This window comes from Phymastichus coffea, unplaced genomic scaffold (assembly GCF_024137745.1).
Source record: "Phymastichus coffea isolate CEN01 unplaced genomic scaffold, Cenicafe_Pcof_1.1 PCOF00088, whole genome shotgun sequence".
Taxonomy (NCBI): Eukaryota; Metazoa; Arthropoda; class Insecta; order Hymenoptera; family Eulophidae; genus Phymastichus; species Phymastichus coffea.
Window position 1 is genome coordinate 858431 of NW_026706899.1, and position 16504 is coordinate 874934.

The following is a 16504-nucleotide window of genomic DNA, read 5'->3' on the forward strand; positions in this document are numbered from 1 at the left end:
TTTTCGATTGCCTTCTGACTAAACTGTTCGATTAGATCACTGATTATTTCGTCGTACCGTTTCTAGATTCCGCCCTGACTGCCACCAAATTATGTCATCTATTAAACTAGACGTACACTTTTCACAACATTTTTACGCGCAATAGTAGTGATGGTCGATGTTAAAGCGCATGTTGGTACTTGCAGGAATCCGGGCGTCGATGTAGGCACAAATGAATATTTGAAATAAACGTTATATTGAAAAAGTCTTTATTTCAAAGTGACGGAGCTCCTGAGAGACGTCGTTATGCTATGATAGCTTATACAAAAATAACCGCTGTCCCATGATGGGCTCCCATATTTATAACAGTTGCTAGGCGGTAGTTTTCTTTATCTTTAAGGGCGGCTGCATCTTGGAATGCGCATGAACTAATATTATACGGGGTAATAGATATGGGGCTATTACTATAGGCGACGTTTATGAATATGTACGTAGGAACAGCTTACTTAAAGCGCAAGGAAAATAAGTTCGGCCTATCTTTTATTATAGCTAGCTATCATATACGTATATGCATAGTTGTAGGGCTCGTGGGAATGAGTGTACTGTCTTGCTCGATACAAGTGAAATAGATAACTATACTGGCAAAAACAGAAACTATTTAGCGATTTTAGATATCGGTACACCAATCAACAATAACACAAACAATAAAAAACATATTAAGATCACTATTAAAAATCTGAAGAAATAATTAATCAGAGTATGAAGCAAGATTCTATAGTCTGCAATAAATATATATTTAATAATACTCAAAAAAATCTATTTATGATGAGAAAACACAAGTACCAAGCAGACAAATGGAAACGCAGTAGACATGGACAAAATACAAGGGCAAATAATAAATCAGCCCATAAATTCTTGAGATAAAACTAAGTATGACAGACGTAGCAAATTATGTTCCTGAATACGATAGAAAAAATGTCAGTTACTGAATATATCAAGAAATTAAAACAGGTTAGAAATTTTATAGATGACGTAGATAAGACAAATTTGACAAATCTATTTAAAATAAGAAAAGAGTAGCAGGAGAAGGTCTTGACGGTAGTAATATTCAGACCGTCGAAAAATTAATTACAGGAGCTAGAACCTCATATCTGATTCAAGACGATATACGTGCACTATATGCAAAAGTTCGTAAAATAATACAAGAAGAAGATGAGACACTGTTCAATACACTAATAGAGTGTAGAAAGTAGTACTAAAGATAAAAGAACTGAAGAATGCAGAAGGTAGTATAACTTCAGCACGAACAAGCTTCGAAAATACTTTAGATGAAGACACAGCTAAAAGTTATAGAAAAGGTCTTAAACCTGAAATAAAATACGAATTAGGTCAAGAAAAAATATTATAAGATATTTAGAAACAAAGCTATAGAAATTGAAAATGACTTAATAGAAGGATATCTATAAAAAGAGCCGCTATAAATAATACGTATTCAACCTATCATGAGAAATCCGAAGTGTCAAAAATTCTTACGTGTCAAATTTGTAGAGAATATTCACATGAAGCTCTGTTTTTTTTCTGTTTTAAACATTTTCTGTTATAGAGCAGCATATGCATACTGTAAAGGGACTGACCCTTATTCTAATAGTTGCAAAAGAGTATCGAATAAAATAATTCATTTGCAAATTTTGTAGTCAACCCAGTTATTCAATGAGTACCTGTCGCTTGACTGAAAGACAGAATTTTATTTACAAAAGCAAATAAATGTGAAAAAATTTAACACATTGTGATAAAATTGGACACATAATGCAGAATTATCTGGATATTGCGTGTAAGAAATGTAACAATATGTGTCACGTTGTAAAGAATTGTAAATTTGTAAACCATTTTTTAAAATATTTACTATTTGTGAAAATGTAGGTCATGAACAAAGCGAATATGTCAATTCTGTGAAGAAAGAGGGCACACAACAAAGTTTTGTTCAACCATCAAGTAAGCACCAAAATTTCTATCGAAAATGGATAATTTTAGTTTTTTTTTCTTATTTTGTTTAACGTCGCTCTATTTCTGCTCCATTAGTGCTAATCAGTGACGGAGGATTGCAATGTGTTTGAGAACAAAGCACATGAAACTTTTTTCAGTGGTGCTTGTATCAATCAGCAGGGACTGGGAATCGAACCCGGGCCTACCGGGTGCAAGTCCGTCGCCCTACTGACCGAGCCATTGCAGGCCTCAATAATTTTAGTTATAACAAATTACAGAGAAACTTTTGTGATTATTGCAAAAACCTAGGACATGAAATATATGCTTATAGGAAGTTGGATGAATTAATAAATTATAAACCGGCCAATTAAAAAATTATATGCAAATTCTGTAAAGAAACAGGTTATTTAATACACAATTGCAATATAATTTTAACACGTTAAAAAGAAATTGTTGAATTTTGGGAACATTGTAAGACAATTGAACACATGCTAGAGAGATGTTTTCGGACCAAAAATAAGTCGGAAAGCTTCGAGGCTCTTTCTGGAAGCAACGCCTAGAAAAAGAGCGGAACAGAACAGCGTTCCTAATACAATTAAGAACGAGGTACAAAACATAGAAAATGCATTTAATATACAGAAAAAAATCAAGTTATAAAATTGTATAAAGCGATTCGAATATTCCAAAACAGATTATAAGTAGGCGAGTTGATTAAGGTATTGAGGCAAAAACATACGTATTAAAAATCGAAAATCTGTTACAATACTTAGAAATAAGTAATGCATATTCAAATGAGAAGCTTAACTTATTGGTTGATAGTGAAGCATATTATGAACATTATACAAAAACGCAGGATTTTGACAACGGATATCAATAGAAGTGAACGAATATTTATTTCTGGAATTACAGATAAATCTATAAAAACTCTAAGATCTACAAAGATACCAATATGTAATACATATTTTGATTTCTACGTAGCAGCGGAGAGCTTTTTTATTCCTACTGATAAAATACTAGGCATAAATGTCTTTCTAGACTATAAGGTAAGATTGGACGAAGAATATTTGGAAATTAATGGAGAAAAAATACTAATGAAATCAAAAAAAGATAGATATAAAATAAATACATGTACAGAATCATCATTAGATAGAAATTTGAACATTATTTCGAGGAAAAAAAGAACATAATGGATAATATAGCAATATTTAAACATGATAATATACATGAGCCTCATATAATTTCCGACCTTATGAAAATTGATAAAGAAGTTTCATTATATTAAGATATAGAAAAAGTATTAACTACAGTGAGTAATAACCAAATTAAAGAAGAAAATGTAGAGCGGGGTCAGCATACATTGGACAAAAGTAAAAAGATAGCACAACCAATTTATAAAACTATATAGCACAATTCATAGGAAATATAAATGAGGCTCTCTTAGCTAAAGAAGAATAGACAGCAAAATAGTACATTATCAATAGTTATTGATCAAATCCATCTCAAATCAAGCAGACCAGCGGGTCGCCGATTTCAAAACAATTTGGGATTGAAATATATTATTCTTCTTGCAAAAAGAGAAGACCCCTATTTTTTTATTTTTCGATTAGACTAAAATTACATCCGGTCAATGCAATTAAAGAAAAGCAGGGAAAAGTGCATTTTTAATGGCGTTTTCCTTGAAATAGCTGTGTTTTAGCCATTTCTTGAGTTAAATTAATCGGGTTGGTGGCAGTTGACGGGAAATTTCTCTTTCTGATAAAAAAATTTAATTTAAGAAATATTAAAAAATAACGATAAAAAACACACTAAAAAAAAATTCAACGTCAAAAATCTCAAAAATACCATCGTTTTTTTGACTGAATATTTAATGAGGGGGTAGACAATTACAATACCTTCAAACGTACTAAAATCGAATTTTGTATTTTTTCGTTCCCGCGGAGAAAAAAAATTTTTTTTTTTTTTTTTTTCTTTTTTGTCATTTTTGATTGATAACGCCAATAAATGGATATAAATTCTAATTTTCTATTATATTCCATACATTGGTGCCATTGAATTACATTAAAGGATGTGTAACAGCAAAATATTTTCGAGATAGTATACGAGAAAGATTTCAGCATTCTTGAGAACGATCACGCGACGTATGTGATGTTTGTAAACAAATCTAACTTCGAGGCCTGGTCTACTATTATAGTATTTAGTACTCGGTAAGCCTTCGAGTTAGTAAGATCGACAGCACTTCGTGTGTAATTTTGAAGGTTTTCTTTCTAACTACCAGAATGTCTACGAGAAACTTATTTTCAACGAAGAGAGTAAAATACCCAAATTTTCTACGGCGTCGTAAAACTTGTGTATATAAGTCAGGCAGTGTTAAATTCAGGCAGCTTCGGGATATAGTTGTTAAACTAGGACAAAAATATAAAGAAAAAAGTTTGATAGTTCGGATGAAGTGTGTCATAATTGCTTTGTTACTTTAAAATCCATATCTGAAAATAGTTTCTCTGACACTGATTCAGTTTCCGATGAAGATCGAAAAGTATTAGGTGTTGATGTCCATTGTGATAATCAAGAAGTAGAATACAGACCTGATACCCCAGAGCAAATAGAAGAATTTAATAGAACGGTGTTTGCTGAATTTTTAAAGCAAGTTTCTCCTTTGAATTCAAAAGGTAATATTAATGATATTTCTATTGAGAATTATGTTTCAAGAAAGAGAAAAGCGATTGTTTCGTCAGTTTCGGAATGTTATAATGTTGATAAAAATGAATTTGAAAAAGATAATAAAACTTGCAGTCACGATGAGTGGATGAATGAAGTTAAAAATGCTCTAGAGAATTGTTCATCTATATTGGAAAAGATTCGAATTTTAACAATTATTCCTTCCTTTGTAAGTAAGACCATCATTTTATCAATATTACCCGAAGTTACAGAATATATGATGGACAAAGCGAGAAAAATAAACGCAGAAAAAGGAGTTCATGCAGTTCCTGAAACATACCAGGGTCATCCCTTATCTAATGAGACAAAAAAATTGTTATGGAGTATTTTTTAAACGACGACTTCAATTGTACAGTATAAAGTCCAAATAAAAGTGATGTTCGAACAGTAAAAGAAGACGGCCACAAAATTAAAAAAGTTAAACGCTTTCTTACGCGTAGTATGAAGGAAATATTTGATCTGATTCGTCAAGAAAACCCTAATAATAAAATTGGTAGATCCAAATTTTATAGTTTATTGCCAAAATTTATTTCCCAGAGTCCCGCCAATGGAATGTGTTTATGTAACTACTGCGAAAATTTTGATCTTTATGCAATCGGCCTGAAAAACTTTCTGTAAACTAGCAGTTTTGATGTAAAAAAATTTCAATCTCAATTACTTGCAGCAGTTGTTTGTATTTCTCCCATGCAGTTATGTTTTCTAAAAGAATGTTCATCCTATCCTGGTGAGAAGGGTATCACTTTAAAATTATTAGGGTTGGATAATTACGATGAATCTGAAGAAATTTTTTTTGCAATTTGGAACAATGGTGACTTGGTAAAAATGACAACAAATATTGTAGACTTTCGAAAATAAGTAGCAGAATGGAGTATGAAAATGATGACACATCTTTACGTAAAAAATATTCAAAGTAATGCAATTCGAGCGGAGAAGAAGCTTGCAGAAACTGATCCTCATCACCTTGTTATACACATATATTTCGCTGAAAATTGGGCGGTTTTTTTGAAAAATGCTGTACAAGGTAATCATTGGAAAAATAAACAGATCTCAATTTTTACATAGTGTGTTACAAAGGTAATATGAAAAAAGTTACGCTGTCATTAGCGATGATATAAAACATGATTCAGCTCATGCGCTATTAACTCTACGTAAAATTATAAATTGCTTTCTGGAAGAAGATATACATAAAATTACGATAATATCAGACCGAGCTGCTAGTCATTTCAAAAACCGATTGCCAGCTGCACGAAATGAAAAATATGACAGTTGAAGAATTGGTTAAGTGGTTATTTTCTGGTACCGGTAATGGCAAAGGGCCTGTAGATGCTATCGGAGGAGTTATCAAACATTTTGCTACAGTACATAACCTACAAAAAGATCAAAGGCAATCAATTTAGTGTGCGGAAGAATTTGTGACTCGAGTTCAACAATATGTACCATCGATAAAATTATTAGTTCTTAAAAGTGAAGATATAGAAAAATTCAGAGAAAAGAAAAAACAAGAATGGAATCAAGTAAAAGCTTACAACGGGATTCAGAAGACTCATTTGTGGTATTTGTCTCAGAACGACGGTTCCAAGAAATTATACGTCGCCCGAACTACAGAACAAAGTTTAACAATGATCAATGACACGAAGCCAAAGACCATTAAGAAAGTAGAAAAACCGAAAAAGAAACCTACAGTACTAGTCAGTAGAAAAAATAAGAAAACAAAGTCAGCTAAAGATAAGAAACAAAAGAAAAAAACTAAAACCAAGAAAAGAAAGAAAAAGCCTTCTAAAAAGCATGCCGCTTAAATATATTGAGTACAACACTTACATGTACATAAATATGTATATATAAATATACATAATATATTTTATTTAAAAAGATACCAAATTCGGTTTTGATACGTTTGAAGGTATTGTAATTGTCTACCCCCTCATTAAATATTCAGTCAAAAAAACGATGGTATTTTTGAGATTTTTGACGTTGAATTTTTTTTTAGTGTGTTTTTTATCGTTATTTTTTAATATTTCTTAAATTAAATTTTTTTATCAGAAAGAGAAATTTCCCGTCAACTGCAACCAATCCGATTAATTTAACTCAAAAAATGGCTAAAACACAGCTATTTCACGGAAAACGCCATTAAAAATGCACTTTTCCCTGCTTTTCTTTAATTACATCGACCGGATGCAATTTTAGTCTAATCGAAAAATAAAAAAATAGGGGTCTCCTCTTTTTGCAAGAAGAATAACATATTTCAATCCCAAATTGTTCTGAAATAGACGACCCGTCGGCCTGCTTGATTTGAGATGGATTTGATCTCTTACAACTTCTACACAATACTCCAAAATAATGTTTAAATTCAAAATAATAACAAGTAAGATAAGTTAACACGTCAAATTAATCTCCGTACATTTGACATAGATAATATGCCAGAAAATTTCGAGGAAATTCTAGGATTGACAGCGTCAAAAGATGAGGGAACTCTACATGATTATTCTATATACTTGACCACGAAAATAAAAAAGAATCCAGAGGAAAGTGAAAAGATAAGTAAAAATGAAAAGCAGAAACTATTAATGAATACGGTAAATCACCATTTAAGAACCATTTAAGAAGAAAAAAGAGAAAACTTATTGAATATTTGATAGTAACGTATGAAAACATATGCTGGCTAGAACGAGAAACAGTTGATATGTGTAGTCTAGAAAAACACGAAAAGAATTTAACAGATAAAACACCAGTCTACGTTAAACAATTCCCTTTACTTAACGTTTTAAAGCAAATCGCTGTCAACGAAACAAAAAAATTAATTGGAAATGATTCAAAACTATCAACAAGTGTATTCAACGCACCTGCTTAGATTAAAAAAAAAGATTTAACAAAAGAGGTAAAAAATGGAGATTAGTAATCAATTTTCGTAAATTAAATGCTAAAACTATACCTGATCCATATTTATTATCAAATATAATAGAAATTTTCAACGAAGTTGAAAAAAATAGATTTTTTATAATAATTGATATGGTGTTAGGTTTTTATGAGATGAGAATGAAGAAAACTAATATTCACAAAACAGTATTCAGCATACCCTGTTCAGGAAGCTTTGAATTTAAAGTATTACCATTTGGGTTAATTAATTCGTTTAGAGTATTTCAAAGAGTCCTAATTACAGTCTTTAGAGACTTTTTTCTTTTTCATTTATTTATTTAACTAAAGTCGCATCCCCCTGATAAGGGTATTAGCGACTAGTCATATAAAATTATATACGTTTAAATACAATTATATACATATTAATGATTTATAGATATATTATGGATATATTATTGTAGGTATATATAGGGTTGTAATTTATTCATATAAGTGGTCTCAGTTTGATAGATTGAATGAATTTTATCACGTTTGTATACTTTATTGGGTCGTTTAGTAGTTCATATATGTAGAGGTTTACAATCTTCTTTCTCCTTCTCGCTATGTTGAATTGTGGGCAGTTAATGAGTATATGATTGATTGTGATTGGAGTTTTACACTGGTTACATATGTTTTTATTCGTCTTCCTGAGTAGATGTTCGCGTGTTATTTTAGGGTGTCCTATTCGAAGTCTGGTTAGTAATACTTGGTCTGGTCTATTTAATTTTATCGTTGGATTTTTGTCGAACACGTTGTTTTTTATTTGCTTTAGGTGAGTGTTTGTGCTATTGTTCCATATTAAGTTCCATTCTTCTTGTATTTTTTTGTTTATTAAGGTTTTGTAGTCATCTTTATTCACTTCTATGTCCTGTGTGGGGAATTCTATGTCAGCAACAGTTTTGGTATTATCTAAGATTTCGTTGGTTATTGATATTGGGAATTGTGAAAGTGCGATTATTATATTGTTGTTTAATAATTTTTTAATTTTGATCGAGTTTTCTCTTTTATTATAGTTTGTATGTAATGTTTTTATTACGTTTATGTTTTCTGTATGTATAATATATTTGTTTTTTGTGTGGTCGAGGCTTTCTATGGTGTTTATAATAAGATTTTTAATCGATGCTTGTAGACTTATCCACTTAGGTAGTTTTAAGAGTATTTTTTTATTAGAGAGTAGGGAAATAGCACTTATGTAGTTTTCTTACATTTTTATGTAGGTTAATATGTGTTCGTAGTTTGGGTATTCGTTTTTATTTCTAATAAGTTCTTTCGGTTGTGTAATATAAATTTGTTGTTCTCATATTCATTCTATGGTTTGTTGGTAGTGTTGTTGGTTGTCTGGATGATAGATAATTTGTTCAATTTGACTGATTTTACATCTGACTGTATTCTGGAGTAGATTGGTGGTTTGGTGGATTTTATGATACTTGACGATTCCTTTTTTGGTGATGTGTTTGATTCAGTTATTTGAATTTGCTAGAATTCTACATGCACAATTTAATAATAACTTCTTTCTTCTTAGGGGAAGTGGAGTCATGTTACTTTCGCTTAAGATGCTATTTGTTGGGCTTGTTCTATATGCTCCAGTAGCAATTCTGATACTTGTATTGAGTATAGTGGCTAATGTTTTTAGTGTGTTACTTGAGGCTGATCTGTATAATATGCTTCCATAGTCGATCTTTGATTGTATTAGGGCTTTGTATGAAGCTGTAAGTGTGTTTATTTAGCTCCCCAATTTTTGGCTGCCAGTATTTTTAATATATTAATTCTCCGGAGGCATTGTGCTTTGACTTGTTTTATGTGTGAGATCCAGTTAAGTTTGCTATCAAATGTGAGGCTAAGTATTTTTATTTCATTGACATTTTTATGCTATGATTACCAATATATAATTTAAAATTTTTACCTTTATTCCTGTATTTTTCGAAGGTTATTGCTTCTGTTTTACTTTTAGAGATTTTAAATCCTGTTTCATTAGATAGTTTAATAATATTATTTCATGTTTGTGGTATTAGGCCGATTCCATCTCAGATCATGCAGAGCTCCATGCAGACCTGTCACGAAGCTACTCCAAAGTATTATTTTATTGTTTTAGGTCAAAAATAAGAATACCCGTATTTTTTTATTTTTCTCTCAGATGCATATTTGCGTCATTTATGCAATCGCAAAATGCATTACTGAAAAGAGAAACTTGAGTAAAATTTTTTGATTGTATTTTGGTTATTCAATATTTTTTTTATTATTCGGCATAGTAAAATAGTTTTTATGTTACTTATAGCGGACATGAAGCTTGTGACGATAAACGTCTTATTAGCGCTAACGGCCCAACTATGCGGCTGCCTGCGAGGGCAGCACCTACCGGTTGGGGAAAATGCGTGTGACGAGGGAATTCGGCACGCGACGGGACGGAACGCGCTCGTATGAAAATGAGGCAGTCGACGATCTGCTATCGATATCGCCTGAGAGGAGTCGAAGATTAGCACCCGGTCGCTAAACTGTGCAAGGTGGGATGGTTGATAGTTCCCGAGCTTTCCCGAGTGTCGAGACGAGCTGATTCGAGTGCAGGACTAACTACCGATACGGAGAGCCGCAAATCGAGGATTAGAACCCGATTGCAGAGCCGTGCCCGATTTTTTCTTGGAGTGTGAAGGCGGATCGACAGGAGATAGCCTGATGGAGCTGAGTACGTGCGAGAGTGTGCGAGTGAGGATTTTCGCCATCGAGGGCGAAACTGAGAAGTGCGAGCTACCTCGACACGACAAAGACAGACTTTACCGCGACTAGTGTGCCAACTTGTTCTTCCGTTCTTCGTACGACTGCTAAAAAGGTAAGCTGGCCAGCTTAATCTCGCGATCGTGGTAGAATTACTAAATAACTAATCTCTCGATTCGACAAAAAGCGTGCATGTAATAACTCTGCGAACTGCGAGCGGCGAGCGATTCGACACTGCATGTTGTTGTCGTGCGCGCCACTGTAAACATAAACACGCGGGCCTAATACGCTGTATAGTTAGAGGAAATAAAAGATTCCGTCTGTGATATTAACCTTATTTACGCCGTACTGATTTCATTTTCGTAGATAGTTGGTTGACTGACACCCGTTCCCTCCCTCTCTCCGATTTTCGTGTTTGACGTAGGTAATTACGCGCGCCCTTCAGTATGATCGCGCGAATAAATTAATTAGACGGTATCCACCCCGTTACAAGATCTTTAAGTCATCATTATTAAAAATGTGCATAAATGCATTTTTCGGCAGAAAATGCATTTTATCAAAAAAGTGCATCTTCGAAAACAAACCGTTTATCTCAAAAAGGCCATCTTTTTTTCTCTCAAATTTTTTTTGTAGGTTCTTTGTACCAGGACCTTCAAATCTATGTATCCGAAATTTGATGTTTTTTCCCCCAGATCGCTTAAAAAATTAAAATAAAAAAAATTCATTTTCGTGTCAAGCGCAATAAATTATTCAGCAATTTATTTTAGCGACTGTGTAGGTGAAGACTATAAATGCAATAGCATGTGAATCAAAGAAATCGTTCGTTTTTATTTATTCATATATGTGCAAATAGACTAAATTTACATGATATATGAACAACTTACTTCACTTTTTTAGCTAAAATTTTCACTTTTTTTATCTTATTTCTTTTTTCTTTTTTCTTCTTGTCGGTTATTTTATTTTTTTTATTTTTTTTCACTTGAATCCAAGGATGAGCAGCCGTTCCAGCTATAAAACATTCGCTCTCTCTTTCCGAGACAACAGATTTCCACATGTGACAACGCTGAATATCCACATATTTCTGGCAAATGTTTCTATGCTCTTGTTGACTACTACGAAAATCGCAAATTTCTGCAATTTCCATTAAAATCAGCTTTATTGACGTTGTGTATTTTATTACATTTTCAACAAAACTTTCAGCACTTTGAATAGCATCAAATTCGGAACTGCGCAAATTATGCACTGTTGCATAATGTTTTATCAAGCCACCTTCTCCATCAACAGCACCCTTTCCATGACCTGTAGCTGAAAATATCCACTTTTTATTTATTTTTAAATGTAAAATATCATTCAGCTGAAAACGGTTTTTAAAGATGACCGAATACATAACCAAATAGAGACACCAACGTATGTAAATATTTACCGATTTTATAGAATTCAGCGTTAGTGTAAGCTTGATTGTCTTGTTGTCAACAAAGCAGGTCTTTATTCTGCGAAGAGATTGAAGTGCACAGACTATTTCAATATTCACAAAAAGAACGTGTATCAGTGTAGAAGTGTAAAATTTCAAAAAATTTGTGATTATGCTGACTATTTGCAAATAAAGCTCCAGAATGATGAAATTGATGCGACTGTTAGTCTATGTAGCAATTGCTACAAACGTATTGTGAATGACCACAACTTAACAGAGCTAGATGATTACAATGAACAACAAGCAGATCAACCCGAAGAAATGCAAGTTGATGATACTGATCGTGATTTTCTACCAAATACATCGGCCTGTATTAAAGAATTTAACAATGATATCATCTGCCAGTTAAAATATCCAGTGTCATTTTTACGTAAAACGCATGATCTGTCAAATACTAATGTTGCAAGGTATGTTCTCAAAAAAAAAACAACTTATCTCTTCTTATTTTGAAGCAACAAGCGAAAAATTACAAAAAATATACGATTTGAAAATTGAAGAGACAAGTGATACGAATAACTTTTCTACTGAACTACAGGAAAACTTTTCCAAAGCTTTTAATAACCGTTGAACGATCTCTGAAAAAATAAGACTTCTGATAATTGTAGCACGTGTATTATCGAAGTTTCAAATTTTAACAATGTTTCCGCAAGTAACTGTCTACATGATAGATAAAGCAAGAAATCTTGGTTCGAACGGAGGTAATAATTAAAAAATCATTATAACACATACGTATTTAGTCCACGAAATCCATGTAAAAATTGAAATTTATAATTATTTTTAGGAATTTATTGCGAGCTAGATAAATACAGTGGGCATCCAATAGATGAAAGAACGAGATATTGTCATGGAATTTTTTTTTAAACGATAATTTCAATTGTTCTAGACGAAGTTGAAATCAATCAGACGTTATTACATTAATAGAAAATGATAAAAAAGTAAAAAAAGTAAAGCGGTTCTTGACTCAAAGCATGAAAGAAATATTTACATACGTTGGTGTCTCTATTTGGTTAGGTATTCGGTTATCTTTAAAAACCGTTTTCAGCTGAATGAATTTTTACATTTAAAAATAAATAAAAAGTGGATATTTTCAGCTACAGGTCATGGAAAGGGTGCTGTTGATGGAGAAGGTGGCTTGATAAAACATTATGCAACAGTGCATAATTTGCGCAGTTCCGAATTTGATGCTATTCAAAGTGCTGAAAGTTTTGTTGAAAATGTAATAAAATACACAACGTCAATAAAGCTGATTTTAATGGAAATTGCAGAAATTTGCGATTTTCGTAGTAGTCAACAAGAGCATAGAAACATTTGCCAGAAATATGTGGATATTCAGCGTTGTCACATGTGGAAATCTGTTGTCTCGGAAAGAGAGAGCGAATGTTTTATAGCTGGAACGGCTGCTCATCCTTGGATTCAAGTGAAAAAAAATAAAAAAAATAAAATAACCGACAAGAAGAAAAAAGAAAAAAGAAATAAGATAAAAAAAGTGAAAATTTTAGCTAAAAAAGTGAAGTAAGTTGTTCATATATCATGTAAATTTAGTCTATTAGCACATATATGAATAAATAAAAACGAACGATTTCTTTGATTCACATGTTATTGCATTTATAGTCTTCACATACACAGTCGCTAAAATGAATTGCTGAAAAAACATCAAATTTCGGATACATAGATTTGAAGGTCCTGGTACAAAGAACCTACAAAAAAAATTTGAGAGAAAAAAAGATGGCCTTTTTGAGATAAACGGTTTGTTTTCGAAGATGCACTTTTTTGATAAAATGCATTCTGCCGAAAAATGCATTTATGCACATTTTTAATAATGTAGACTTAAAGAGCTTCACGTCCGCTATAAGTAACATAAAAACTATTTTACCATGCCGAATAATAAAAAAAATATTGAATAACCAATATACAATCAAAAAATGTTACTCAAGTTTCTCTTTTCAGCAATGCATTTTGCGATTGCATAATTGACGCCAATATGAATCTGAGAGAAAAATAAAAAAATACGGGTATTTTTATTTTTGACCTAGAACAATAAAATAATACTTTGGAGTAGCTTCGTGACAGGTCTTCATGGAGCTCTGCATGATCTGAGATGGAATCGGCCATTAATTCTTGACTGGGTTTTATGTTTTTGCCTTTAATAAATATTGTGCAATCATTAGCAAAAGCGGTTCATGAAATCAGTGGTTCTATATATTTGGTTAATTTGTTAATTATGATTAGGAAGATAGTAACACTGATTACTTCTCCTTGGGTTACTCCATTTTCTATATTTATATTATCTGATAAGTTGTTATTTATTTTGACTCTGGGAAATTTTTAACAAAGTAACATATTTATCATTTTTCATCAATTTCCATTTGATCATATGATCATATGATCCATGGAAATCATATTTCCAGTGAGTTTCAATTTGACCAGGATTTCCAGTACTTTTTGTTTCCAGATAAGGTCGTTGATCTTTTCCATATCGAGAGCCATTGCTATTAAGTGTTATTTGTTGTTGAGCGCTTCGCATATATTTGTATCTAATGCTACCAAACAGTTTGTTGTAGAGCGATCTTCTCTGAATCCGCTTTAAAAGTTGGAAATCATTTGGTTTTTTTCTAGGTACCATCTGAGCCTTTTATTATAATTTTTTTCCAGTATTTTGCATAGGCAGCAGGTTAATGCAATTGGTCTGTAGCTATCTTTGTTGAATTTATTCTTGCCTGGTTTCATGACTGGAACTACATATATACTTGTTGCCATTTAGTTGGAAATACTTTCTTTTGCCAGATTATGTTAAATACCCTTACGATGCTTTCTAGTGCTTCCTGTGGTAGTTGTTTGAGAAGTATATTAGGTATTTTGTCTGGTACAGGGCTTGTATTTTTACTTTTTCTTAGAGATTCTTTTGGTTCAGAGATTTTTATTGGTTCATCGATTCGCTGCTTTTCGTAGAGTCTTCTTCCGATGTCCTGTTCTTATGTTTTTTTGTATGTGCAAAAATCTGAGTTGTAGTTGTTGTCACTAGAGTTGTTTACAAATTTATTGGCGAAAATGTTTGCTATTTTTGTTGGTTCATTTATGGTATGTCCGAACTCCATTAAATAATTAACTGGCTGTTTGTTTTTACTTTCGATTGACTTTATTTTGTTCCAGATTTCTTTAATTGGTTGCTGATTACTTATTGATTGTAAAAATTTAAACCATGATTGTGTTTTTGATTGTTTTATTGTACGTTTTTCTGTACTCTTAAGTCTTTTGAATTCTATTTTATTATTACTTGATGCGTTTTTCTTCGTTTTGTTTTAATTGCTTTTTCACATTCATCATTCCACCATGGTTTCCTTATTTTTTTATTGTTAGTGACTTTAGTTTTGGGTATGTTTTTGTCGGCTGCTTTAATAATTATTTCTTCTATTTTATCAGTTATTATGTCGATGTTCATGTGGTCTTCTTGTATATGTTTATTAGTTAGATTGTTTAGTTCATTGATCTTGTTGGATATTGAGTTGTGATATTCTGTCCAGTTTGCTTTTAAGAATTTGTATGGAGATGGTTGTGTGTTATTACTATTTTCAGTAGATTTCATTATTTCTAGTATTATTAGGAAATAATCGCTATCGTACGGGTAATCAAGTACTGATCAATTGATTTGAGTTGTAAGATCAGCACTGCTGAGGCTAAGGTCGATTGCACTCATTTTGCCGCTATGGCAAATGTGTGTGGGTAACAGATTATTAAGTAGTACCATCTCATTGTTGTTTATAAGATCTGCTATTTCAGTACCTCTAGTGCCAATTTTAAAAGATCCCCATGTTGTGTGATGACTATTAAAATCTCCGAGCATTATGTATGGTTTAGGTAATAGCTCAAAAATAATTTCCACGTGTTTTTTCATTTTGCATTTCCAATTGTTTATAAAAAGTTATTTAAACAAATTGACAAAAGTTTTAGTTTTTTGAAAAACTATTTACGGCAATCCATTCTACGGGAAAAACCAAGGCGAAAACCTCCGTAGTACTTTTTTGTCAGACTCGATTTTGTTGGTGTAATTTCGTTATAAACAATTTGAAACTGAGAAGTGATACTGACCTCGTTGTATCCCAAGCCGAATCTAGTCGAGATAGCCTTAAAATAACTATTGGGTTCATGTTATAACTCAAAAATAATTTACAGGTGTTTTTTCATTTTGCATTTCCAATTGTTTATAAAAAGTTATTTGAACAAATTGATAAAAGTTTTAGTTTTTTGAAAAACTATTTACGGTAATCGATTCTACGGGAAAAACCAAGGCCAAAACCTCTGCAGCGTTTTTTTGTCAGACTCGATTTTGTTGGTGTAATTTCGTTATAAACAATTTGAAACTGAGAAGTGATCCTGACCTCGTTGTATCCCAAGCCGAATCTAGTCGAGATAGCCTTGAAATAACTATTGGGTTCATGTTATAGCTCAAAAATAATTTCCACGTGTTTTTTCATTTTGCATTTCCAATTGTTTATAAAAAGTTATTTGAACAAATTGATAAAAGTTTTAGTTTTTTGAAAAACTATTTACGGTAATCGATTCTACGGGAAAAACCAAGGCCAAAACCTCTGCAGCGTTTTTTCATCAGACTCGATTTTGTTGGTTAATTTCGTTATAAACAATTTGAAACTAAGAAGTGATGCTGACCTCGTTGTATCCCAAGCCGAATCTAGTCGAGATAGCCTTGAAATAACTATTGGGTTCATGTTATAGCTCAAAAATAATTTCCACGTGTTT